General features: G+C 41.0%; 1 long non-coding RNA gene across 1 annotated transcript; it reads left to right on the forward strand.

The window, feature by feature from the left end:
- The first annotated feature begins 345 nt into the window (after nucleotides 1–345).
- Nucleotides 346–3,810, forward strand: LOC131908394 (uncharacterized). Its single transcript, XR_009378577.1, has 3 exons — nucleotides 346–799; nucleotides 2,347–2,510; nucleotides 3,386–3,810. It is a non-coding gene; the product is annotated as an uncharacterized LOC131908394 (long non-coding RNA).
- Nucleotides 3,811–5,675: the final 1,865 nt, after the last annotated feature.

Here is a 5,675-nt window from a genome sequence, read left to right on the forward strand (position 1 = left end):
CATGGTGATTTCCATATGGCAAATGTGCAGTGTTCTTCAGTATTCTTCAGGTGTGTGTGTGTGTGTGTGTGTGTGTGTGTGTGTGTGTGTGTGTGTCTGAGAAAGATGTTTCTTGATAGTCCTTTCTGGGCCCTTCCCACTAGCTGGGGTAACTTCCTCTCTGTTCCTGAGTGTTCTTTGACATCATATTAGATTGTAGTTATTCAAGATGTTCACCGTTCTCAGTTATCTTTTTAGCAGAATTGCCCTGGACTGTGTTCCCTGTTTGAGAATATCTAAACCTGGAGACTGGACTCCACTGTTTGCAGGATTCTAGAAGATTCTGTAAGTGAGACAATAGGAAGATCTATGTTTCTCTGATGATGTATAAACACTGGTGATGTTCTGGTGATGCTTACTCATGACTGTTGAGTGTCCTACGAGGGTCACCTATTTGGTGATGTAGGTGACTCCAACTACTGGTAAAGTTTTCCTGGGTATGATAGTTGATTTTAATGTCAACAGGCCACAAATTTGGATAACCTAGGGAGGGTGCTTCAACTGAGAGACTGTCTTCACTAATGTGAAAAGATCAACCCCAAAATGTGGGTGCCACCTTTTGCCAGTGGTCCAGATAAAAGAGGGTGTATCAGAAGGAAACTTACCTGTCTTTTGCTTGATCAAGCTTCCTTCCTATGACCAAGCTGATTTACTTTGTTGCTGCTGCGGATCTCAAAGTTTCTAGGCTTCCATCGTTGACTAAGGACCAGTAGCTCTCTAGGAACTTCCACGTTTTCAGCACCAGATTGGGACTGCTAAGGTACTCAGCCTCATGAACTGAGCAACCACTGGTTTCTCAGCTTCTCGGACATGAGACACTGTTGTTACTGTTTTAATGTAAACTGATTTAATGAATCACACATACACACACACACACACACACACACACACACACACACACACACACACACACATTCTGCTCCTCTGTACAATCCTGACTCAATATTGGGATTCTCTTCATCCTTTGATTACCTGAGAAGAACCTTCCTGTCCTCTGACCCTGATGCCTTCTAATGGTCAAGCAAGTCCCTGTTTTTCTATAGTGAAGCAAACGCTATTCTTAATATCTGTTGTCTTTATACTTTACCCAGCTCAGCTTTGAGTGAGGAAATAAGTTGCTGGCTGATTAACTGACCAGACAGTTATGACACCTAATAATTTTAACTTTCTGATTTCTGATAATTTTAACTTTCACATTGGAAAATGTAGCTGGTGAGTGAGCTCAGGGGACATACCAGAGCTACATCTCACCCCTCTCACCCCAATTTAGCTCTAAAGACACCGTACCTTTGTACTGCCTACCAGTTTCTGCCACTGACCTTTAAGGATCAGCTAACTAATGTGGTCATGTATTCCTTCCCTGAGCCAACATTACTTAGTTGCTCCTATGGGTCAGGGATGGAAATAGAAAATGGATATTCAGTAGTGAAATAGGCTAGCAGTGTTCTGTTCTTTCAGAATGTGGACTACTGAGAAGAAATTATCATTAAAATGTGTAACATGATATGTTTTTAGGGCATATTCTTTATTATAGATGAATTTCCTGCAGCCTACATGACACAGAAACAGTCAGCAATGCAAATGGGGTGTGGGGGGTTCCCGGCTGGTACCAGGAGATGTGAGTGCCATACAGTGGGCACATCCTCACCTACCAACAGCAAGAAGTTCAATCTGGTTAGAGCACAGTGCCTGGGTATAGGAGGAAGACTAAGAAGAGGCTGAGCAGGCAGGGCCAAGAGAGAAGCCACCAGAAAAAGTCAGAGTTTATTCAAATTCCAATAAGAGATCTACAGAAGAGATTATGTACATATCACGGAATTTGTACTTTGTAGAATCTTTTCCTCTTCTCTTGTGTTAGTGAGTTTTGGAGGTGGGGATGATTCTACTCTGGTTTCTGTGAGAATGTAAGTTGCTTTGAAAATCTAAGTCATCTTTCCTCTGTGTAGTCGTCACCCAGTGCACACTGAAGACAAGAGACTGATGTTCTGCACTCTTTTTCTTCCATTATTGGGCTATACATGAGCTCACTGCCAGCAGATGCTAAATCTTGTCCTGTTTGGGCTAAGGAAACTCAGGTAGACCTGGCAGAGTTGTGGATGTTCAGATGGTAGTAATCTCATTTCAGTTTCTTCAGGGTAACCAGGAAGCTAAAACATCTGATCACCTGGTGAAGTATTTTCTTCTGGGTGGAGTACCTTCATCCCATACTTACTTTAAGTCTTTGCATTCACCTTCAGTAATTGGGTTTCTAATACATATTTATGTTGCCAACTGTGAGGATGTGTTGGGTCTTCTTCCCTTTACCAGGTTTCTCAGTCTGATGCATTTTCCCCGATGTCTACTGTCCAGCTCAGAGACTTAAACCCCACACTCCTCATCTTCAGCCTTGAAACAGTCAATACTCCAGTTTGTCTCTGCTCCATAACCTCTCAAGTGGTTAATGGCTCATAAACAAGTAATGAAGGCTCAGTGTAAGTTTAAAAGAGTCCATGGTGAGCAATACTTTGTGTTGTGAATAATTACCCAATAATTTATCTCTTTACTAGTATAGATTTGGGGACTTTTTATTAGAGGATGTCCTTGTAGCAGCATTAAGGGTAATTAAAAGAACAGTTTTGGAGACTATTGGTCTAGTAGAAGATAAATACAATGAGTGCTCAAAGTAAGTGATGTGTGATTATGGGATGTATAAACCTTTTGTGGGAAGAGTTTTAGAGAAATAACTCCAAGACATGGATGTCCTGGTAGCATTCTTGAGGAAATATTGGGGTGGGGATAGATTTTGAGGTAGAAAAGCCTGTACGATGCTTTACTCCATGCAGCTTCCACATCTGTGAAACAGAAAATATAGTTAAAAAGAAGTCTAAACTGTCAGACACTACACATATGAGCAGGCAAGACACTGGCTACATATTCCATGGGATCCAGTAAAACATGAAATTTCAGGGCCTTCTGTTGACTAATAAGAATTTTGAAAGCATTGACAGGCAGCGGGACCAGGCATGGGCCCTTCTGTGAGCTCTGAGTGGGACTGTAGCTGGATGGGGATATAAAAGGAATGTGAGCTTTACAATGGGCAAGCATGAGTTTTAATCATAAACAATCACAACTTCTGTGGCCAGTGGAAAAATCATAAACTCTCTGAGCTTCAGTGACATTATATACAAAATATAGACCTTTCTCTTCAGCTTGACTATTATTGAGATCAGTAAAGGTTTGATAATGCCTCACTACGTATGCTTTGTGAGAAATGAACATTCAACAAATAGTGGCTGTAATGACAATTTCATGAATGAGTAGAAAAGCTGAAGCTCTTTACTGAAATGGCTTTCATTTTTTTTTCCAGTTGTCAGTCTCTTCAAGAGTCCTTGTAGCATGTATAGACTTGAAATTCCAATACCAAGTCTTGGGCCTCAAGGGCCACAGCTACACAGAGGGATTGGAAGTAGAGTCAGAGGTTCAATATGGAACTTTTCTTCTGTGCAGATATTTGTGATCTAGATACTGGGGTAAGACAAGAGTGTTAATCATCCCTCTTCATGTGGAGTGTGGTAACTGGTATAGACAACGCACTTGGCCAAATAATGAAGAGTCAAAGAAAAACGAATCCTAAAGCAGCCTTTTCATTGCTACAGAAGATGAAATTATTAAAGCTGAAGAAAAAAGGCACGCTATGAATTGAAATTAGCTTGACTGCCTCAGTAAGAATCCCTGGAATGAAGAGTAAGCTGTTGGCTTGGTGACCCCAATAAACGCTGCCTCTCGGTGTTCCTGCGCTTGTGTTGTATGCCCACTTGAACCAGGATGACCTTGTGAACTGCTGCATTCAGTGAAATTTGGCAGAAGTGTTGCTATGCAATTTCAGTCCCAAACATTAAGAAGGTTCATTCTGTAACTTCTATAATTACACAGTTCTGGAGAGAAAATGGCAAACTATGGAGGAGAACAAAGGACCCCAATTGACAGTGACCCAGGTACGACGATGTTAACTGTAGAAGACAATCTCTGGGTCCATAGTTGATTCATGAAACTTCAGGTAGAGTTGAACTGTGTGTGTGTGTGTGTGTGTGTGTGTGTGTGTGTGTGTATGTGTGTGTGTGTGTGGTTTATGCATATATAAAATGTTTTTTCCTATACATATGAACTGTACACCATGGATGTACTAAATAAGTGGGAAATTCACATCCTAGATGGGATGGAGTGAGATTTTTCTTACAGAACTCAGATCATCATACAACTTAAAACTTGTAAATTCTTTATGTCCACAATTTTTCATTTGATACTTTTGGGCCAGAACTGACTATACGTAATGCAGCTATGGAAAGCAAAACCCTACATTGTGGGGCTAGGGTCACTATACACAATTCTGGTCATGCTGTCTCAACCAGTCCCCAAGTATGTGAGTCTTTCCAGCTGAAGTGGTAGACTGGAGTCAAGAGATTATCTAGAATTTTCCAGCTCTGGAATATATCATGTGGGGGCAGAGATAGGAAAGAGCCATGCTTTGTCTAAGTTCTTGACATGTAGACACATAGAAGGTAATGAGACAGCATATTAAGGCAATGAGATAGCATATTAAGTCATTGAGTTTTGAGGATAGATCATTTTATAAATATGGATAGTTGGCACACAAATTTAGACTGCTGATATAATCAAGGGCATAAAATAAATATGGCCAGTTTTAGAAATGTGAAGTAGCAAAGGCCAGAAAGGCTTGTTTAAGACTGGAAGAATGGTAAGACAGTATTATGGAGGTTGGAGAAGAGGGCTGGCATCTAATATCTGTTGGCAGAATAATGGGTCATACTGTTGCTGTGGCCATTTTGAAGGGACACAAACATAAGAGCTGGGGTGGGGAACTGGCTCAGTAAAGTGCTTGACTTGTAAGCATGAGGATCTGAGGTTGACTCCCTAGAGTTCACATTGGAAAAACGTGAGTGTGGTGACACGTAATTGTAACTCTAGTGCTGAGGAGGCAGAGATAGATGGATCTGTAGGGCTCACTGGCTCACCAGCATGGTTGGCTTAATGAGTTCTAGGCCAGTGAGAGATCCTATCTTAAAAACATAGATGGGAAGTCCCTAAGCGATGACGCTCGAGGTTGTCCTCTGGCTTCACATGCACATACATAGATATGTACCCAAGCATATACACATACCCACACATACACTCATGATAATAACAGGAGAATATGTCACGTACTACTTCATTCATTCTGGATGTCTGCTGGAAAGTACAAAGAAGGACTGTTTAGTTTTCACACAGAAGTTAGAGAAAAATTCAAAGTGTTAGAAATTGCTGAATTTGGTATATATGCATTTTGCTAATTCCAGCTTCTGCAACTGCCATAGGATTAAAATAGTGTCACATATAACGCTTGCACATTGACTTTAAATCTATGACCGCTTATTTTAAGTTGACACCCAGATCAAGCAGTTCACATTAATGCAGTTCTCTGCCCTTTCCAGTTCATAGGCGTGTTGTATACCTCCAGTGTTACCTACTGCACCACTGTTTTTCCTCTCACTTGTACCAGCACTTGAGACTTCCCAGAGGAGCAAAAGATGGAACAAAGGACTTTAATTCACCTACCCAGTGCCAACCATTTTACCAACCCTGCATCTGTTCCATTAATT

The sequence above is a fragment of the Peromyscus eremicus genome, chromosome 4, assembly GCF_949786415.1.
Source record: "Peromyscus eremicus chromosome 4, PerEre_H2_v1, whole genome shotgun sequence".
NCBI classification, from domain to species: Eukaryota; Metazoa; Chordata; class Mammalia; order Rodentia; family Cricetidae; genus Peromyscus; species Peromyscus eremicus.